We start from the raw sequence: 21,672 nt of genomic DNA, 5'->3' as shown, positions 1-21,672 counted from the left end.
AGTAAACCTTTGTAAAAAGAAGTTAATCAGAGCGCTCTGAATTTCCAATTTAGACACAGCTTGTCATCTTCACAACATCGACCTTACTTTTTTTCTTGCTTTATCTCTAGCTTCAACAATTAATTTCTCATCATAACCCTTTTGTTTGAATTTTGTTTCTAATTTGTCAGCTTGTGTTTCAAAATCAGTGATTCTAGAACAATTTTTCCTTAATCTAGTAAATTGATTATTAGGTATATTGTCTATCCATCGTCTAAGATGACAACTGTTGTTATCAATATAATTATTTGAATCAACTGTTTTAAAATGGGTAGAAGTAGATAGTTCACCATTTCTTACATCAATATCTAGATCTAGGAAATTAATATGGTTTTTACTGATTTCATGAGTAAAATTTAAACCAAATTTTTTATCTTTCAGGTCTTCTAAAAAGTATTCAAATATTTCTAAGTCCCCTGAATAATCTTAAGAATGATAGAAAGGTGATAATTAAGCAGGCGGATAAGGGTGGAGGAGTAGTCATTTTAAACTCAGTAGATTATTTTAAGGAATGTGAAAGATAACTGAATGATGAAAGTACATACAAAAAGATAAAATTAAACCCATTAAATAAGCAAAAATCAAAATTAGAAGTACTGCTCAGAGAAGCTTTTAAAAAAGGAATAATTAATGGTAAAGAATATGAGTTTATTAATGAGAAATATCCTAGACATCCTGAATTTTATTATTTACCAAAGATTCACAAGAGTCTAATAAATCCACCAGGGAGACCAATAATTTCGGGTATCCAATCGTTAACTGCAAATTTGTCCCAATACATTGATTATTTTCTTCAATATTATGTAACTAGGCTTGAGGCCTATCTTAAAGATTCAACAGATTTGATTAACTGTTTAACCAATATTAAATGGGAACAGGATTACTATCTTATAACATGTGATGTAAATTCCCTTTATACGAGTATTAACCATGATATTGGAATAGAATCTGTTAATTATTTTCTCCAAAAGGGTGGACTAATGAGCTATGAACAAATAGATTTTATTAAAAAATGTATTTTATTCATTCTTAAAAATAATTATTTTAATTTTGACGGTCAATTCTACCTCCAAATTCAGGGTACTGCGATGGGCACCAAGTTTGTCCCCAGTTATGCCAATCTTGTGATGGGTTATTTGGAAGATTCCATGGTGTTCAATGGCAACTGGGAGGCAAACTTGGTGCTCTATCGCAGATTTATCGATGATATTTTCATTATTTGGAAGGGGAACTTAGAAATATTTGAATACTTTTTAGAAGACCTGAAAGATAAAAAATTTGGTTTAAATTTTACTCATGAAATCAGTAAAAACCATATTAATTTCCTAGATCTAGATATTGATGTAAGAAATGGTGAACTATCTACTTCTACCCATTTTAAAACAGTTGATTCAAATAATTATATTGATAACAACAGTTGTCATCTTAGACGATGGATAGACAATATACCTAATAATCAATTTACTAGATTAAGGAAAAATTGTTCTAGAATCACTGATTTTGAAACACAAGCTGACAAATTAGAAACAAAATTCAAACAAAAGGGTTATGATGAGAAATTAATTGTTGAAGCTAGAGATAAAGCAAGAAAAAAAGTAAGGTCGATGTTGTGAAGATGACAAGCTGTGTCTAAATTGGAAATTCAGAGCGCTCTGATTAACTTCTTTTTACAAAGGTTTACTCTTTTTCCCAGCGGAATTAAGTTACAGTTACAAATAACCTAATTGTAACTCTTTGCTGCAAAAGACTGTCTGTACTTAGAATTGAACAGAATCACCTTTCCTGGTAATCGGCTATCATCATTGGTCTGGTCGAGTCTTGTGACCTTACTACCTGACCGGAACTAGCTACCTAGAGGGGAGAAAGGCTGAAAACTCGGAGGATATCGCATCCAAAAAAAACGCCAAGTCTGAGGTAAAGAGTGTAATAGCCGGAGACCCCTGGTAAGCTACAACTTCTTTTAATAGTGGAGAAATTGTGCAAGTTTCGTATTCTGGGAATTATTATATATCTAAGTACCAATACCGTTTCGTTTGGAGTAACCCTCACACTACAGCTGACTGTTCTCCCATAACTCCCTCATTGCATATTAACCAAGGATTGTTCCATGAGACTCTCTGTTGCTGGACATTTATTTTTAAACGTATACAAAGTATCAGCCGCAATTGTGAGCTCCTATCAACGGCTATATAAGACTATTTGAGCTGCAACAGAGTAACATCAGTTATCCATTTTGTCCTTTACTATCACCATTGATAGTTTAACTTTTGTTTTTTAATGTTATAACTTGGCATTGCCATTTTTTATGTCATTGCAGTATTAGAATGATATTTTACCACCGGTGGTATTAGGCTTTAACACTGTTTTTAATAAATATTGTCTTTAATAAATATTATTGATTGTCGCCTAAGCATATTCTCACATAGTTTTTTTGTCCATACTGGTACATACTCAATCAATTTTGATCTCTTTAGCTGCTTTTCAGCGCTCCTCAATTTTATATAGGGAAGTGTTTTTTGGGTTGCACTTTCATTGAGGTAGCTTATGCTATATTTTTAGGGTCTTTTGCCTTTTAATGTTAAACAGACTAGCAATAGCAATAATAGTCGTTCTTTACTTGATATATTTAACCTTGAAAGTCAAATCTTATAGTAAAATATTTGAAATAAAAAAGCCTACTGTGCCTTTAAAAAATAAAAGCACAACAATTTTTCTGCTTGCAGTATAATAACTTTGCAGCGACAAAAAGCGTCCTTATATGCACAAACTGACTTAACAAATACTGCTCCGTTTGTTCAGTTCAGCTATTTACCAATTTTAATAAAACTCTAGACCAGAGATTTCCAAACTTTTAATGTTGGTGACACACTTTTTAGACCTAAATTTGGCGACACAGTAGTTTAGTTGTACTAGCAAACAGGAGGTTAAGCTAACTTGTTTTAAGAGATATGGACAGATACATAAATTATATAATAACAAAATGTATTTACAAGTAACAGTATGTATGTGCAAGAATGAAAAAAAAGTTTAATACCTCCAATAGCTACTTACTATTTTAATGGGATGTATACGGTTGATGGGATGAACACAGTTTCTGAATGTTTAGTGGTATATTAGATAAAGACACTCGCATTTCATCATTAAGCATTTTTAAGCTTCCCCTTCCTATCCATATATCAAGAGCAGGAGCAGCAATGCACTACTGGGAGCTAACTGCAAAAAACAACCCTTTGACTTCTGACTTAAGCTCAGCGTTTAAGTTGCCGCCCTCAGAGCTCGGTGAGTCCGATTGACTACTGCCCACGCTGCAAACACACTGCTGTACCACTCACTGACTACACGTGCAGTCACAAGCCAATTAAGGAGACTACCCCCTAGGTATCAATCACGTGTCAACCATGTGATATGCATAGCAGGCAGGCGGAAAGTCAGAAACAAAAAAAAATAAAAAAATAAATTACATTTTAAAAAATTTGTGCTGAAGCAGGGACACACCTACACACTGCTGCCGACACACTAGTGTGTCCCGACACACAGTTTGGAAAGTACTGCTCTAGACACTTGCACCTCGCCACAGCACTGCTGCGACACCTACCTACCCCCAGACAACACTGATCTTCTGTGAGCGGCGCTCCCAAGTCTCTTTGTACCCTTATATGCACAAACTGACTTAGGCCACACCGGAGCCCAGGAACCTGCTGCCGATCCGGATGATTACTGCGCGGCTGAGCGCGCGAAACTAGGCCCCGTCCACCGTGGGCGTAACTCGAGTCACACTGAGACCCGCATGGGAAGAAAAACATGTCGGTTTTCACCTAACCCAAATAACGAAAAACGCCAATGTGCCCCTCTTAAACACACACTTCCTTTATAAGTTACTACCGATAACGACAGCCCTTGGGGAACAAACCGCATCTCCCAGCGTCAGCACACACACAGCATACTCAGTATAAGTGAACACAATAGAGTCACTGCACAAACACACAGTTGATAAGTAATAAAAGAAAAAGGGAATTCCAGGCACACCATTTCATTTTACATAGTGCATACCGATTATCCCTCCCCAGTACAAGGAATAATGTCAGCCTGTTCTGATGTATCTAGTCTCCCCAGAAGCAAATGACTGAACATACCTCAATGCTGAGCGCAGCATGACACGGTTCCCCACACTGAAGATGTTCTTTACATTACCTTCAACCGATCTGTGGGAACCAGCAAGTTTGCTAAGATCATCAACAATCAGGGCAGAAAATAAAATGTCTCCACTCCTCTTGGGAAGTTATTGACTGACGATTTCTCCCCGAGAAAAATAGTACTCACTGGCACCATTTTAAAACAAAAAACTTCTTGATTGAAGAATCTAAACTAACACCTCATTTTACCTCTTCCTATCACTAACACAGGCAAAGAGAATGACTGGGGTGGGAGGGAAGGGAGGAGCTATATATACAGCTCTGCTGTGGTGCTCTTTGCCTCCTCCTGCTGACCAGGAGGCGTAATCCCATAAGGATGAAATCCGTGGACTCGTCATATCTTTTAAAAGAAAAATGAAACATTTTATGAATTATTAAAACGTCAAGTTGAATGGTCCTTTAACAACAGGCCTGCTTCTGAGCCAGAACAAAGGCATGAACGTCTGAAAGATTGGCAATTTTCTTGTGATATAAAAGGGAAGGAGCTGAAAAGTGACCTTAAAAAGAACTTGGTGACAAACCCTTATCTAGTCCTGAAAAAACAGAAGTATTGTCGGGATCCTGAAATAGTGACAGCAATAACCATAGTTATCACACCAGGGGGTAAAATATCTTTCTAACCCTTGTATTAAATCTTTTTAGTAAGAAGATTTCTCACTTGGACAAGAGTTTCAACTACAGAATGAGAACCTTAAGATTTTGATGAAAAAAGTAAAATACATGGACTTTAAGGCAACTAGTCCTGATGCAGAAAATAAGTGAATAAAAGCAAATAATCAAGTAAGGATATATAGTCCAAAGTGAAGGAGTGGAACTACTTATTCAGGTTGAAATGGGATCTGCACAGTTCACCGAAAGGATAATAGTGAAGTCTGGAAGGTTAAACACATTTCACAAGACAGATTATACTCACACTTTCAAGAGCTGTAGGGCGTGTAGCTACCAAACCCTGTACTAGTGAAATAGTGGAACTCCAGAGGTAAGGTATAAAATTTATTAAAAACACATGGGCAATTAACAGACCAGAATGCACAGGGTTCAATAACCACGAAGCAGAGAAGCTCAGACACAGAGAATCAGACAGGTTAAGCTGTGTTTCCTATTTAGAGTCACCCTTTACAGTGAAACCTGTGTCTGTAGTCCAAGCAACCATCGTTTGGCCACAGATTAGTCGGCTTTTTCAAGGACGAAATATCTTTATTACTGTCCGGTTTTTAAATGTCCCAATGGAAGATGAGTGGTGTTCAGTCTTTTCTGTCATCAATATAAGTCACAGACTCTTCACATATTTAAAACTATCGATACAATAAGGAAATTAGTTTCAAATATCCACTTGAAAAACAACATTATTATATATAATATTATCTAGTCTTTTTAAAACATACAGAATATTCTAACACAACTCTAATACAGTTTTAAACACCGTCCTACAGCGATCTAAAAAGTTACTACAAAAGTGTCAGCCTGGGTTCAAACCCATAGAGAAAAATACTTTCTCAAGGTCATTACTTTACCACTGCACCAAATCGGGGTGTAAAGGCAAATAGTTCCATTTGGAAATAGAATTCCATTTTGAAAGATTAAAAAATTAAAAATAGTTAAAAACATTGTATGTGTATTTTGCATAAGCATTATTAGAGCATACATATAGAAGACTTAATATAAAAACTAAATTTATGCTTACCTGATAAATTTATTTATTTCTTGACACGGTGAGTCCATGGATCATCATCAATTACTGTTGGGAATATCACTCCTCGCCAGCAGGAGGAGGCAAAGAGCACCACAGCAAAGCTGTTTAAGTATCACTTCTCTACCCACAATCCCCCAGTCATTCAACCAAAGGGAAAGGAGAGAAAGGAAGCAACACAAGGTGCAGAGGTGCCTGAGGTTTAAATAACAAAAACTGTCTGAAAAGCAGGGCGGGCCGTGGACTCACTGTGTCAAGAAATAAATAAATGTATCAGGTAAGCATAAATTTTGTTTTCTTTCTAATGACACGGTGAGTCCACGAATCATCATCAATTACTGTTGGGAATCAATACCCAAGCTAGAGGACACAGATGATAAGGGAGGTACAAGACAGGGAACCTAAACAGAAGACAGCACTGCTTAAAGAACCTTTCTCCCAAAGGAAGCCTCGGCCAAGGCAAAAGTATCAAACTTATAGAATTTGGAAAAAGTGTGCAAAGATGACCAAGTCGCAGCCTTGCAAATCTGCTCCACAGAAGCTTCATTCTTTTAAGCCCAGGAAGAGGAAACAGCCCTCGTGGAATGAGCTGTGATTTTCTCAGAAGGTTGCTGACCAGCAGTCTCATAGGCCAAATGAATTATACTCTTTAACCAGAGTGAAAGAAAAGTAGCTGTAGCTTTCTGACCCTTGCGTTTCCCAGAGAAACAGACAAACAAGCAGAAAACTAACGAAAATCCTTATTCGCCTGTAAGTAGAATTTCAACGCACGCACTACATCTAGGTTGTGCAGCAAACGCTCCTCATGAGAAGAAGGATTAGGACACAAGGAAGGAACAACAATTTCCTGATTAATATTCCTATCCAAAACAACCTTAGGGAGAAAACCTAACTTAGTACGTAGAACCACCTTATCATAATGAAAGATAAGGTAAGGGGATTCATACTGTAACACTGAGAGCTCAGAAACTCTCCGAGCAGAAAAAATGGTAACAAGAAACAAAACCTTCCAAGATAACATCTTAATATCTAAGGAATGCATAGGCTCAAACGGAACCTGCTGAAGGACTTTCAGAACAAGGTTAAGACTCCAGGGAGGAGTAACAGATTTAAACACAGGCCTGATTCTGACGAAGGCCTGACAAAAGGATTGCACGTCTGGCACAGCCTCCAGACACTTATGCAACAAAAGAGACAACGCATAAATCTGACCCATTAGGGTACTAGCTGTCAAACCTTACTCCAGACCCTCCTGGAGAGAAAACAAAACTCAAGGAATCCTAACCCTACTCCAAGAGCAGCCATTGGAGTCATCCCAATACAGATATTTACGCTATACTATATGGAAAATCTATCAAGTCACCGGCTTAGCAGCCTGAATCAGGGTCTCAACGACCGAATCTGAAACCCATGCTTAGAGGGAACTAAGCATTCAATCTCCAAACAGGCAGCTTCAGAGAAAACAAAATTTTGAAGAGAGAAGGAACCCTGATCAGAAGGTCCTTACTCAGAGACAGACACCAAGAAGAGAGAGATAACCTCTCCTCTAGATCTGCATACCAGGTCCTGCGAAGCACGCAGGGAAAATGTGAATTACCAACGCCTCTCCTGTTTGATACGAGCAATGAAACAGAGATGTCAGACTGAAGACCCAAGGAAAACGCCAGGTGATTTACCAGAGCAGCCTGCTTATCTATAGCCCTTTAACATAACTTAAAACCTTTGTGTACAGCCATCTCCAACTCCGGCACCCCCCAGTGAGGGTTAACCTGGAGAACACCTCCGGGAAAAAACTCCCCGGGGAGAAAAATTTGACTGCTCAAAGGACCGCTCCCGGTATTCACTCCTGAAAAGAGATATCGGAAAAACAACTAATGTGAGCGTCCGCCCACCGAACATCCGCGCCAAACATGGCAAAGGAACTCCAGGTTCCTTTCAGATGGTTAATGTACAATCAGAATCAGAAAAAAATGTCAAGACAACCGAGACCAATCAATGAAGATCGCTTTCCACTCCAAAGCGGATATGGGAAGAGCAGACTCCTCCCAAGTCCATATCCAACAGGCTAGCGACCGTGGTCACTATTACTCAGGAAAGTCTCTGGAGCATGTGTCTCGAGACAGATCCTCCAAGACAGATCCACAGGATCCCCTGGTCCACTATCTGAACATGAAGACACTCAGATGGAATCAAGTCAAGGAATGATGTCCAATGAAGCAACCATTAGACCAAATACCTACCTACATCGAGCCCTCTGACCTCTGTCAAATTTTTTTTCAGAGATAGTGAACTTAATATGGTCCCTAAGAACTATCCCTGAGGCTGGAACAGGGAAACTCATCTTCAGATTCTTCGTGGAATGAAGCAATCAACAAGATTTCTGTAAGAGAATCTTCTAACTAAAAATATGGTGTTTGAACCCTATGACGTCCAGGAAAGGCATCACAGCAATTTTCTGAAACCAGAGCACTGGCAACATAGCCTCCACTGAGAGCTATGGTAAGTGTTACGGTACCAACTGTGTACCAAGGGTTAATACCAGATGAACAATGTCCTGCATAGGGAATCAGCAATTCACAACCCAGCCAGTTTCAGGTTTAAAACAGAATGACTACTTTATTTGAAGGCAGCACACAGATTTATACACCCTGGCTTCAGGTTACAAAGGGCATTGGTTTAACAGTAAAGCAGACATATGAACAATGCATCAAACCTCTAACAACTGTCTATTGACAGGTAAAACAGATTAACATATTAAGTTAATTAACTAGGGAAGAACGTTTACTCAGACAATCTGATGTTGGGCAGTCTAGTTAACATAATCACACAAGGACACAATCAGTTTACCCAGACAGACTCCTGAGACACAATCAGATCTGAAACATACATAGAATACATCTTATTACAGAATATAGGAACAGTTCTTATTAGCTATAAAGTCTTTTATGCCCACTTGGCTTATAGAGTCACAATTGCTCCCACAAGGGGCACTCACACCCTGTACCCATCCTGTATTTATGGATACAGGGTGACATAGACATAAGACAGAGTTATGAAAGTACATGGGGTGTCCAGCATATAACATTCCATATTTCCATGCAGTCTCTGGGTATCCTTAAGCCCATGTACCTCCAGCCCAAAGAATGTTCCATAACAGGCCCTCCAATGTACAGTGGCGAGATTGGTTTTGTCACATCTCTCCCCTTTTCCAAACAGACTAACAGGGTATCTGACCTCCTGCCGGTCAGTGCCCTGGTTAGTCCAGCAACCCACCCATAAAACACAATTAGTAGTACAGCCCACCCACAATAAATGGTTACTACACCTGAGTACGGGGAAAACTTGTCCATGTCCAGGTACCTCACCACAGCTGTGTGGGGGACTGGTACGCTGAATTGGTGGGTTGCGAGGTGGGCAGAGACCAGCTGTACTCTGCCCGGGTGCCAGCACTACCATGGAAGTAGCCTGGTGGGAGCCTGGTTGCTGGAGGGGGAGACCGACTGTCTCCCCTTTGGATACATAGCTGTGCTGCTGGAGGGGGAGACCAATCGTCTTCCCTTTGGCTAAACAGCCGTGTTGCTGGGGGACAGGACCAACTGTCCCTACCCCTTTTAACGCAGCCTGCCGCTGGGGAATGGAGTCTGGGCTCCCAAAGTCAGGCTCTGCAAAGGACTCCCATAACAAGCCAGGACCATCAAACTCCTCTCCCTCTGGTTTGTCATGCTCGGCTGTCCAGGGTATATAATGTGCCATATACCACCAGAGCGCCTGGTAGGCATGTCAGTTTGCTGGGACAATCCATCTGGATTCCCGTTATGAGAGAGAATTCCTGTCCATACAAACAAGGGTTCAAATTCCTCAGTGCCCAGACCAGGGCCAAACAGTCCTTCAAAATCCCATCAGCTTCTTTACGAGTTTTCTGTACCTGCTCTTTATAGGTATCCACAATCCCTTCATACTGACATAGGGTGCCCTTGAGTTGCTGCACCTCACTATGAGCCAGCGTCAGCTTCTCCTCAAGTGTCGCTAAGTTTGTCTTTAAGGTTTCATGTCCCACTCTCAAGCTGGTGTTTTCTGCAGTCTGACGGTGCAGCTTGTCTAGCAGAGATTCACGTTCTAAACGTGCTTTTTCCTCTGCGCTCCTCTTTTCCTTCATCAGCGCATTGTAACGGGACCTCCACATATCAATAGCGGATAGAGATTTACTGAGCTCATCGTCCTGGGGCTTAGCAGCAGGTGGGTCAGTCTCTGCTGCATGGATCTGGGCACGGGTAGTCACAGAGTTAACATCAGCGGGACCCATAGGAGCGTAGGCAGAAACAAGGGGGGCCAAGTCATTTCCAAGAAGAACATCAGCAGGTAAGTCCTTCTTGACCCCCACATTCACAGGTCTAGCGCCCACTCCCCAATCCAAATGTACCCTGGCAACAGGTAGGCTGAACACATCGCCCCCTGCTACCCTCACAGCCACAGTGTCTCCAGTGTACTGTTTCTCAGACACCAAGTTCTTTTGAAGCAAGGTCATGGTAGCACCAGTATCCCGTAGACCACTGACCTTCTTCCCATTCACTTTAACCAGTTGCCGGTTATTCCGGTGGGCAGCTTGCACAAGGTCTGCCTCATGTAGGATGCTCCAGCATTCTTGCGCCTCTACGTAGCGGGCCGCAGGCTGAGGATTACGTGGGATTCCGCCGGCGGGTCTTCTCCAGGACTGCGCTTGGTTCGCTGCGTTTAGGGGACACTCTGGTCTTTTGTGCCCTAGTTGCTTACATCTAAAGCACCGAATAGGTTGTGAGTAGCACCGCAAATTGAACAGGGCTCTCTGAGGGTAGTTCGTGGCCGGAGGCCGTGTGGTATAGCGGTGCGCCGGGGTTTGGTAACTGGCAGCTGCTAGGGTGACTGGGGGTCTGTACTCCACTCTAGCAGGGGGCTTAGTGGTAGCAGTGTCCAGTTTGCGGGCATCCGTATACTCATCTGCCAAGCGAGCCGCTTCCTGCAGGGTGGAGGGTTTACGGTCCCGAACCCACTCTCGAACTCCTGCGGGTAACTTGTCGAAGCAATGTTCCAACAGGAATAGCTGCAGCACCTCTTCCCCAGATATGGCTTGGCACCCCGCTATCCAGTGAGCTGCTGTGCGGTGCACCTTACATGCCCACTCAAGGTAGGAATCTCCAGCTAATTTAACAGTGTCTCTGAACCGCCTCCGGTATGCCTCCGGTGTAACCGCATACCTGGAGAGCAGAGCCTCTTTTACAGTATTATAATCCCTGACTTCCTCATCTGGAATGGCCCGAAAAGCCTCTCTGGCCCGGCCGGATAATTTTCCAGATAATATCGTGACCCAGTCCTCTGCGGGTACCTTGTGTAGTGCACATTGCCTCTCAAAATCTGCAAGGTACCCATCAATCTCTCCTTCTGTTTCCAGGAAGTTTTTAAAAGCTGCAAAATTTACTTTTCTCTTTTCCATCTTAGTCAGTATTGTAATAATCCCCCTCTTCCTGAGGTTACTGGCTTGTGTAGTTGCTCTTCTGGGCGATAAGGTTCATTCCGTCGCTGCCACCAATGTTACAGTACCAACTGTGTACCAAGGGTTAATACCAGATGAACAATGTCCTGCATAGGGAATCAGCAATTCACAACCCAGCCAGTTTCAGGTTTAAAACAGAATGACTACTTTATTTGAAGGCAGCACACAGATTTATACACCCTGGCTTCAGGTTACAAAGGGCATTGGTTTAACAGTAAAGCAGACATATGAACAATGCATCAAACCTCTAACAACTGTCTATTGACAGGTAAAACAGATTAACATATTAAGTTAATTAACTAGGGAAGAACGTTTACTCAGACAATCTGATGTTGGGCAGTCTAGTTAACATAATCACACAAGGACACAATCAGTTTACCCAGACAGACTCCTGAGACACAATCAGATCTGAAACATACATAGAATACATCTTATTACAGAATATAGGAACAGTTCTTATTAGCTATAAAGTCTTTTATGCCCACTTGGCTTATAGAGTCACAATTGCTCCCACAAGGGGCACTCACACCCTGTACCCATCCTGTATTTATGGATACAGGGTGACATAGACATAAGACAGAGTTATGAAAGTACATGGGGTGTCCAGCATATAACATTCCATATTTCCATGCAGTCTCTGGGTATCCTTAAGCCCATGTACCTCCAGCCCAAAGAATGTTCCATAACAGGCCCTCCAATGTACAGTGGCGAGATTGGTTTTGTCACAGTAAGGCCAAAGAAAAGAGCCACAAACTAAAGGTGATTGAAAGAAAGGCAAAAACTCAGGAACCTGCCTCTGAAAGGAAGGAATGAAAACTATGTAGGAAACCTGAGATACTAAGTCCATAGCCTATCAAGGACCTCTTGTATCCTCTTCTTAGAGACAAACTGAGAGATACAGTCCCCAAACCTTCAGAACCTGGTATTCCCAGGCGGTCTCCCATCAAAGTACTAACCAGGCCCGACCCTGCTTAGCTTCCGAGATCAGACAAGATCGGGCACATTCAGGGTGGTGTGGCCGTAGGCCCACTTGACCGATTTACTGAATGGGTTCAAACTCCTCTAAGACTATTCATCTTGAGGTAGAAAAGACCCTTTTCCACCCGAAAATCAGAAAAAATACCTGAAAGATCAGGAGCAAACAAGGTCTTACTCTTGAACAGAAAGCGCCAGAAGCTTGGACTCGAGGAAAAATTCACTGACCAAAATACGGCCACAACGCCCCGCGGGCAAGCCCAGCAAAGCCAGATCCTGACTCTCGGCTGAAAGACTTGCATGGTAGCATCAGAAATAAAAGAATGACTAGTTTAAGAACCTTATTCTGTTCTGGAATTCCTCAAAGGGAGTCCCTACCAATTGAAATCAGACAAGGCGTGACTTCTTTAAGATGTCGCACGTGACACAGAGGCAACCCAAACTTCCCTGTAAGTCCATTAAACCTGAAAGAGCAGTGATCCTCTCTAGGGATCACAGTTCTCTGAACCAGAGGAGAAATGGTTCCTACTACTTAGGCACCGTGACCTACTTAGGCCTTGACACTTTAATGGAGACATCTCCTCAAGACAGAAAAAGTAGGACAAGGAATCCTTGACTACTCCTATGCCTCCTAGCGCGGGCAGGGACAGGAAAACACTCCACAGAGGAATCCCAGAATCATAAAATGTAAAAGATTCCTTAAGATTAACAACGACAAAACGTGTCAGAGTCGCATCAAGGTAGCTAAAACCTCCTTTAACATCACGAAGGTGTTCAAGCTTAATCAAAAGTGTACAACTTTAAACTCAGATAAAGGAATTATACTGTCCAGGTCTGAGATTTCAACTCAGAAACTACCAAATCCTCCTCGCCAGCCTAGGGGAGGGACCACAGAGTAGCCAAAGTGTAACAGAAACCCTCAAATTCTGAAATAATAAAAGTCCTCTTGCACTTTCCTTGACGAAGGAAAAAAATAAATAAAAAAATAATAAAGGAAAAACAGACCAGTCCCCAGATACCAAAGAGGATACCTGGGCTCAATTCTGTATGCAAAACACTCCTCCTGGAGATTGAAAGGAACCGCAGGGCACTTCATGTGACACCATTAAGGCTTGGGTCATAAAAGGAGAAAAACTGTTGTATAGTCAGAAACAGTATCATCCTAAGAGACATTAACTCACCAAATAGCCATGTAGCCCAATTATGACAAGCTACAAAATGCTACAGGGCATAACAGTCTAAAACAATCCTGAAGCACCCACATCCTGGTACTTAATAATTATATAACAGAGGGGAGGGAATGAAATACATCAGGGGAAACATATTTTGACATATGGTAAAAAAAATAAAAAATCCCCAAAACATAGGTATGAAGAAAACAGACCTACAGTTAAAAGCATATTACCACTAACATTAGTGGTTAAGACCTCAGGATTGAGCCTATACAAGGTTTAGTAACAACTAAGTAGTAGAGGTTGAACGACAGTTGATATTTATAATGTCTTATAAAAAACCCACCAATTATTGAAATACTGTGTCATTCAGCACACAGAAGCCCAATAATAAACACACACACACACATGTCCTGTCGACATTGGAAGCAAATGGCGCTTATCTGCCACCCTGAGGGGAGAAGAGGGCGGGAGCAAACAAAGCCCATAGAAAGAGCGAGCAACTAAAATTAACTGCGCATCTCACACTGTCAGTAACACTCGCTAACAAATAAAAGCTTAAGAGCTTCTTCCCTTCACTCAAATGTATGAACATTAGATCAGTACCTCTAGGGAAACAAACATGTGTCGTTCATCTCAGAACCTCTAGGACTTGGATGTCTATGCTCTGAGTCTAGCGCTTCTATTTTCCCTTAAATGTCATGTACATTAGTCAGAACCTCTAGGACTCGTATGAGTCTGTTCTAACTAAGCATATCCATGTAAACCTGCACATTACTAATAAATAATGAGCTAACGAAGAAATAACCAGTCAGGGATACTTCCAAAAAGTATTAACCCCTAGTCTCTTAAAGTCACAATAAGTGCCTGCGTCCTGCCTAAGATATCCTGCCTCAGGATATACATGTCCCATGATGATGCAGTATAATTTCAGAAGTGCATGGCCCCCGAACATAGAAGATCAAACACTTACCTGCATCTAGCCGTCCAGCAGGAGGACAGCACACCCGGCTTGAGAGGATGCCGCTCCTCACAGAGACCTGTGAAACTAAGAAAGACAGAGTAAACGTACTCAGGCTTTCTATACCTGGGCAGCAACATGTTGGGAAAACTCAGCCAGGCCCACCTCACAAGTTCCTAACTGCTTTAAAGCCACCACTGCCCTACTAAAGAGACTGACGTGGAGTACAGCTAGACCCAGACTGATGGAAGATCAGAGCAAGCCTGCTCTGACTTCAAAACAAAAAAATCTTGATAGAAGAATCTTTATCAGACACCTAATTACTTCACCTCCTCTGTGCACTAGAGGCAAAGAGAATGACTGGGGATTGTGGGTAGGGAAGTGATACTTAACAGCTTTGCTGTGGTGCTCTTTGCCTCCTCCTGCTGGTCAGGAGTAATATTCCCAACAGTAATTGATGATGATGATCCGTGGACTCACCGTGTCATTAGAAAGAAAAATCCTTTTTACAACCTATAAGGAATACACAAATTATATACATGTAAATCTTCCATGGATTCCAACTCTTGGCTAATATAATGAAAGAGAATGCTGCTAACCCATTACTCTATTTCCTTAACCTAAACAGGGAAAAGCTTAAGTAGGAACGCTGGACACCAGTACTAGATCCACAATACCAAGTTCTGCAAGGCCTGCTGGACCAATCAGAATTACTAATGAGCGCTCCTGCTTAAAGGGACAGTCTACTCCAGAATTGTTATTGTTAAAAAAGATAGATAATCCCTTTATTACCCATTCCCCAGTTTTGCATAACCAACACTTCTATAATAATACACTTTTTACCTCTGTGATTACCTTATATCTAAGCCTCTGCACACTGCCCCCTTATCTCAGTTCGTTTGACAGATTTGCATTTTAGTCAATCAGTGCCCTCTCATTTGTAACTCCATGGGCGTGGTCACAATGATAACTGTATGGTACACATGAACTAATGCCCATTAGCTGTGAAAAACTGCCAAATGCAATAAATTAAGGGGTGGCCTTCAAGGGCTTAGAAATTAGCATATGAGCCTACCTAGGTTTAGCTTTCAACAAAGAATACCAAAGAAACAAAGCAAATTTGATAATAAAAGTGAATTGGAAAGTTGTTTAAAATTGCATTCCCTATCTGAATCATGAAAAATTAATTTTGACTAGACCGTCCCTTTAATTCGAGCTATTATTCTGGGAAGAACAGCAATTGTGAAAAAATATAAGGTATTTGAAACAACCAAGATATTAATAAACATCTGTGTTTGTTTGTCTGCCTGCCCACACTTGGCTTTTTCTATGTGCTTACAGCTTTTTTTTTTGCTGTGACTTTTTTTTTTTAACATTTATACCCATTAAACTTGGACTTTTTATATTAATGGTATCCCTGTGCAGTGCCCGTTCTTTTGCATACAAGATATTAATAAAGGCTCTGTAAATTCCACTTAAAGATCTGTGGATCTGGCACAGTACCTTGGAGGCTTGTAATTTAGACAAAAGGCCTACCTCTCTGGAAGGTCCCAGCTCCTCAAAATCTGGGATGAAGAGAGCATCACCCCGAGAGAAGAGATTATCAGCTATTGTAAACTGCTTCCCAATTAATAATAATAAACGTATAGCGCTTTTTAGGGTTTTAGTTCCCCCTTGACAGATATATGCCACCGTCATGATATTGTCTGAATAAAAAGACAGATAATGCTGTCTTTTGAGAAGGGGTCAACTCTGAAGAGCCTTAAAAATTGCATGGATCTCCAGAATATTGGATTGATAACCTCACCTCCTGAGGAGACCAAACTACATGTGCTCTTTGAGACTCCCAGACAGTGCCCCAACCAAAGGCTGGAATCTGTGGTAAGGATTACCCAAGATAAATGTAGGAAGGAAGCTCCTAAAAGAATAGCTTGGTGATTTATCTACTAAGAAAGACTGTGCTTCACCTTGCAATCCAAAGAGATCCTTTGAGACAATTGATAGAAATACCCATACCACTGAAATAAAACACTTGACCTCATTCTAATTCCAGAAGAAACCTTCCTTGAGGAGATCTGTACTTAGAGCTTTTTCGGTAACCCTGAGCCACTATATTTTATACTCAAGGATTCTAAATTGACTAAAAACAAACCATTAAAAAAACAAAGAAAGAGGACAGTCGCATCAGTGTGGAGCTCTGTGTGATTTCTAAAGTTAAACTTTTACTACAGCCTGTGAAAGAGCCTTATTTGCATCAAAAAACATCCCTGGTGTTACGGTCACCTTACTGAACAAACCTCACCTTGGTCCGGCCGGACTGAGGAGTTAACTGTGCAAGAACTCAAGAGCTAAGCCAGGCGCCTTTAGACCTAGGCCTATCATCGCATCTGAGCTCTCTCTCTCCTGCCTAAGCTCCGGAGGGTCGGGGATCCGCTCCGGAGCTGCCACCTACATAGAAGCTCTAATCGGTCCCTGAGAAGGGGGCATTAGCGTTGCTGCCGTCTGAGGTACTATCGAGCCCACGTGGCGGGTGAACACGGCAGCGCATACACACGTCGGATCCACTACGGAGGGGCCGACACAAGACTAACCTGGGACTGCAACGGGCTCCTGGGCTGTTGAAGCCGGGGCCTAATACCTGTGGAGAGTGTCGTTGAAGGCAGCCCTGCGTGCTTCCTGGGAGCCGCGCACCGCACATTGCCGCCATCTTGAGAGTGGAACCTTACACACCGGACCTCCTGTGAGCAAACAGCCCACTGCTGCTGCAGACCTACGGCTCACACGGTGTGCACACTCGGCACTACTCACCCGACTGCTGAAATATTCTGAGGGGTAAGACTGGAAAGTTTTCCATCCACACTACGCACAGCATAAACAGGGTCTACTGAGGCCTTATATATATTAAGTACGTCACACTGCCCCACGCCTAACATCCTGGGCTATCATCTCAATCTGTCAGTCCCTGATTCCTCATATAACCCTGAACTATAGAGACACATTATTGGGAGCTCTCCTATAAGAACTGTGTTGCTTGTACTATACCTCAAGTGCTCTAGAGCGCATATCAAGACACAGGCCTTTGTCTGAACCCTGCTATACTTGTTAACACCTACACTGTGTGAGACTAAGATAGCGTCTGCCTCTCTGTCACCTGTGACCCAACACCCAATACCTCCAAACAGGGATTTAACATCTTAAACTGTTGGTGCTCTATCTAAATTCTTTATGGTTTGCCTGCACACAATACTTCTGACAAGCTAGGCCCTGCTGGAATACATAAACTTTAACACCATAGGCAGCAGAACTGCAACCGAGCTACATTAAGGAACTGTAATATTTGAGCACTAATAAGCCTCAGATCCATTTTGTGGCACATCCTGCTTAGTGCACTATTCAGAACTTGGGTAACATTACTGCTACAAAATTTAGGCTGCTGCGTCAGCATGTGTATCTCTGCAGTTTAAACTCAGAGTGGAGTGTCTTAACCCATGCCCTTTTTTTTTTTCTCTCTCTTCCTTCTGCAGGAAAAGAACTAGTTTAATTGTACTAGACCTTGAGTGGTGCAACATTTCAGTAAAGTGTTTGCCTATTAACATCTATTTTTTATGTTTTAGGTTACATATCTGGTTTATAATGTTTAATGTTTAACCTAACCTTGGTTCTCTCATTACAGACCTATTACTGTAAGGGGTTACCTTTCCACAGATATATAGTATAAGGTGGTATCTTGTCCTCTCAAATGTATCACTGTTTTACAGGTCTAGAGATGTTATTTTTCACTAGGTGTTAAAGACCAGAAGCTCACCACTATAACAATTTGAGCACTCTCTCCACCCCTTTCCTGCTGTGCGCAGTCACAGTAGGTCATACCCCCATTCCTTTCTCCGTCTTGACCCAGTGTGGGTAATTTCCCCTGGAGAGGGTGTACATTGAGAATTTCGCTCTGCCGACCTCAGCAGTGGACTGATTGGGATCTACTCATACTCAAGGGCATACCCACAAAATCCACTCTGGCAGTAAACAACCTGCTGGAAATGGCCGCCTAAATCAAGATTGACGTCAGGGGGACTTTAGTTAGACACTCCTCACCATTGTCCTACTTACTATTCTCTATACTATAGAGCAAAGGCCCAACCACACTGGTCTGTCACGGAAAACAGGCTCTAAAATATGTCCCAGGCTTCTAAGAGAAAATCAAAACCGTCCCACCCACCCCGGAAAACAGTTGCAGATCATTTTAAAAATCACCACGCTGGGAAATCCCAAATGTATAGGGAATCTGCTTCTGCACTGGAGGGTAGCGAATCTGAGGGCAGCATGGACTCCCAATCCCCTATGCCAGATGCTCTGTCTGCCAACATTGTTGATGTCCTAACCAGGCGTATGAACCTCCTTCAAGACACGCTAACAAAAGAAATTAAAGGTTCTACAGCTGAGCTTCGTAGAGAAATTGGTGCATTAGGAGAGCGCACTGAAACCTTAGAGTGCAAACAAGAAGACCTAGCTGTGGATCATGCCCACCTACAAGCTTACTCTCAAAACCTAGCGATACAGATATCTGATCTGGAGTTAAAACTAGCCGATATGGAGGACCGCTCCAGACGAAATAATCTGAGATTTCGTGGAATATCAGAGGAAATCGGCCCCCAAGAACTGGAGTCTTATGTTTTGGAGTTCTGCAATATCTTACTACCTTCTTTGGATCCGCCTGGTCTCTTGTTAGACAGAGTCCACAGAGTAGCACGGCCTAGATCCGTTTCCCAAGACAAGCCCAGGGATGTCCTAGCTAGGATCCATTTCTTCACCCATAAAGAGAAGATACTGAGAGAGCTGGTTAACAAACCTCAACTCCCGGATAAATTCCTCCAAATTACTGTATTCCCGGACATCTCCAGTTACACCTTGCAGAAAAGGAGATCCTTCAGGAATATTACTCAAATCCTAAGAGCGGATAATGTCAGATATAGATGGGGATACCCAACAAGGCTCATAGTTTCTAAGAATGGTGAGACTCACACAATTTTTACCCCTAAAGAAGGGTTTGACCTGCTACAAAGCTGGGGCCTACCTTCGACTAAACCCCGATCAGAAGCAGATTTTTTGACCTCTAGAGACTGCTCTGAAACCACGAGCACGGCTCAATCATCGCAGAAACCTAGTCGTACCGACACCCCGCAGGTCACAAGAATCCGAGCTAGTGCCCTAGATTTCACTCCTGGACTCCAAAAGCCTACTAAATGAGAGACAGATAGCTCTGGTCTTTACACCTAACAGCTCCTGTTACCATAATGTTTCTACATCTGAAATTGAGCAAAATGTATATATTGTTGAATATATTTATCATGTGTTAATTGTTCATTATTTAAATGGTGTAGGGCGACCCGGGATTCCCCGTGAAGGAGGGGCTGTTTGCCCAGAGATACCTGATTTCCTAAGTAATTATCTCCTCGCGGTTGGGACTCAAGGGTGCTCCCTGCCCCATTATACTATCCAGGTAGCTAGACCTCCCTTGAACATTTACTTGTTGCTAAATTGAATTATTCCTAGGGATAGTAGAAACCATGGTGCATTTCATAACACTAATGATATCTATCACTATGCTAGTAGAAAGGTAATATGCTATTCAGTCTGTTGTAAAGACAATGGTTTGTTCTTTTTGTTCATACTCCCCCAATGACAGTCAATCTACATCTACAAGTCACATACTTGTACTACCCCCCCCCTCCATATACGCAAATTTATTTGTGCTATCCCCTTGTACGGGGACTGGAGAAGTCAGTTTTGTATTCAGACACACTTCTCCTCTTGGTGATCCAGTGGTTCACCATACTGGCTACAGTTTTTAAATCTCACCTAATTCATACAATTACGATTGGCTCAAACCTATAGTCTTACTTTGTACTGTCTGTGTTCAACAGTTGTTTGTCCAGTTCTTTTGTTCAACATTTTCACGTTCTCTCTTTTACTTTTTCCTCATTGCACCCCAGGTGTTGTTATTGTCCACTAATACGAACGCTGAACTTAGGGCTCACCAAGTGCCATATTCAGGTGCGCAGACCCAGGCGGGGTGAGTTACATACCTAATTACTCTCCTTTTCCTTGTCCCTTATTGCCTATCCCCCCCCCTTACCCTTCCTAAACTTAAAGATGGCGGCGACTTCTAATAGTATTTCCTTTGCAACCTTAAATGTCAAAGGACTTAATTCACAAGAAAAGAGAAGCATGCTTACCAATATCATGAGGTCTCTGAAGGTACAAGTTGTATTTCTCCAAGAGACTCATTGGCTTGCGACAACCCAGAACCCATACAGAACCCCTGAATATCCTATAGTGGTCCTAGCCTCCCATACTGAGAAAACAAGAGGTGTAGCAATTGCCATACATAAATCCCTACATTTCGAACATATCCATGCAGAGAAAGATAACCAGGGACGATTCATATTGCTTAACTGCAAGTTAAATGGTATCCTGTTTACTCTTGCCAATATATACGCCCCAAACCAATTACAATCTAAATTCTTGAAAGGGATACTGGTCAAAATTGAGAAACACAGGACGGGAACGACAATCCTAGGGGGCGACTTCAATATGATTTGGGATCCCCTACTGGATAAGAAAGTTCAGAAAGGGAAAAAAATTGACGCATACTCTATAACCACTGCTAATAAATTTCGACAATACATTATCCAGCATAATCTATACGACATATGGAGGGCGCTCCACCACGATGACAGAGACTATACATACTTCTCCAGACCCCATAATTCATACTCAAGACTTGATCATTTCTTCACTGACTCGTGGACCTTGAATAGAGTCTTAACGTCACATATTAGGGTTTGCCCTTGGTCGGACCATGACATTCTTACGTTTACTCTCTCTACAGACTTCACCACAGAATCTAGACCTAGTTGGAAACTCCCGAAACAAATGCTCCAAGATAAAACCTTTAGAGCCTCACTTCAAGCCTCTATTATAGAGTTCTTGAGAATAAATGAGACCCCAGATATGTCCCCTCAAACAGTGTGGGCTGCTTTGAAAGCATACATAAGAGGGATATGTATTAGAAGAAAGGCAATATTACGACGCCAAGCCGGTCTACCTCTGGGTCTCCT

The 21,672-nt window shown here is 42.0% G+C and overlaps 1 protein-coding gene and 1 pseudogene across 2 annotated transcripts in view; both read right to left on the bottom strand.

The window, feature by feature from the left end:
- Positions 1–21,672, bottom strand: part of PKNOX1 (PBX/knotted 1 homeobox 1) — a 458,035-nt gene that overhangs the window by 5,942 nt on the left and 430,421 nt on the right. The gene's annotated exons all lie outside the window — the stretch shown is intronic.
- On the bottom strand, positions 12,357–12,475 carry LOC128654902 (uncharacterized; annotated as a pseudogene).

The sequence above is a fragment of the Bombina bombina genome, chromosome 3 (genome assembly GCF_027579735.1).
Source record: "Bombina bombina isolate aBomBom1 chromosome 3, aBomBom1.pri, whole genome shotgun sequence".
NCBI classification, from domain to species: Eukaryota; Metazoa; Chordata; class Amphibia; order Anura; family Bombinatoridae; genus Bombina; species Bombina bombina.
The sequence above is the reverse complement of the archived record's forward strand: the minus strand, read 5'-3'. Positions and strand labels throughout refer to the sequence as shown.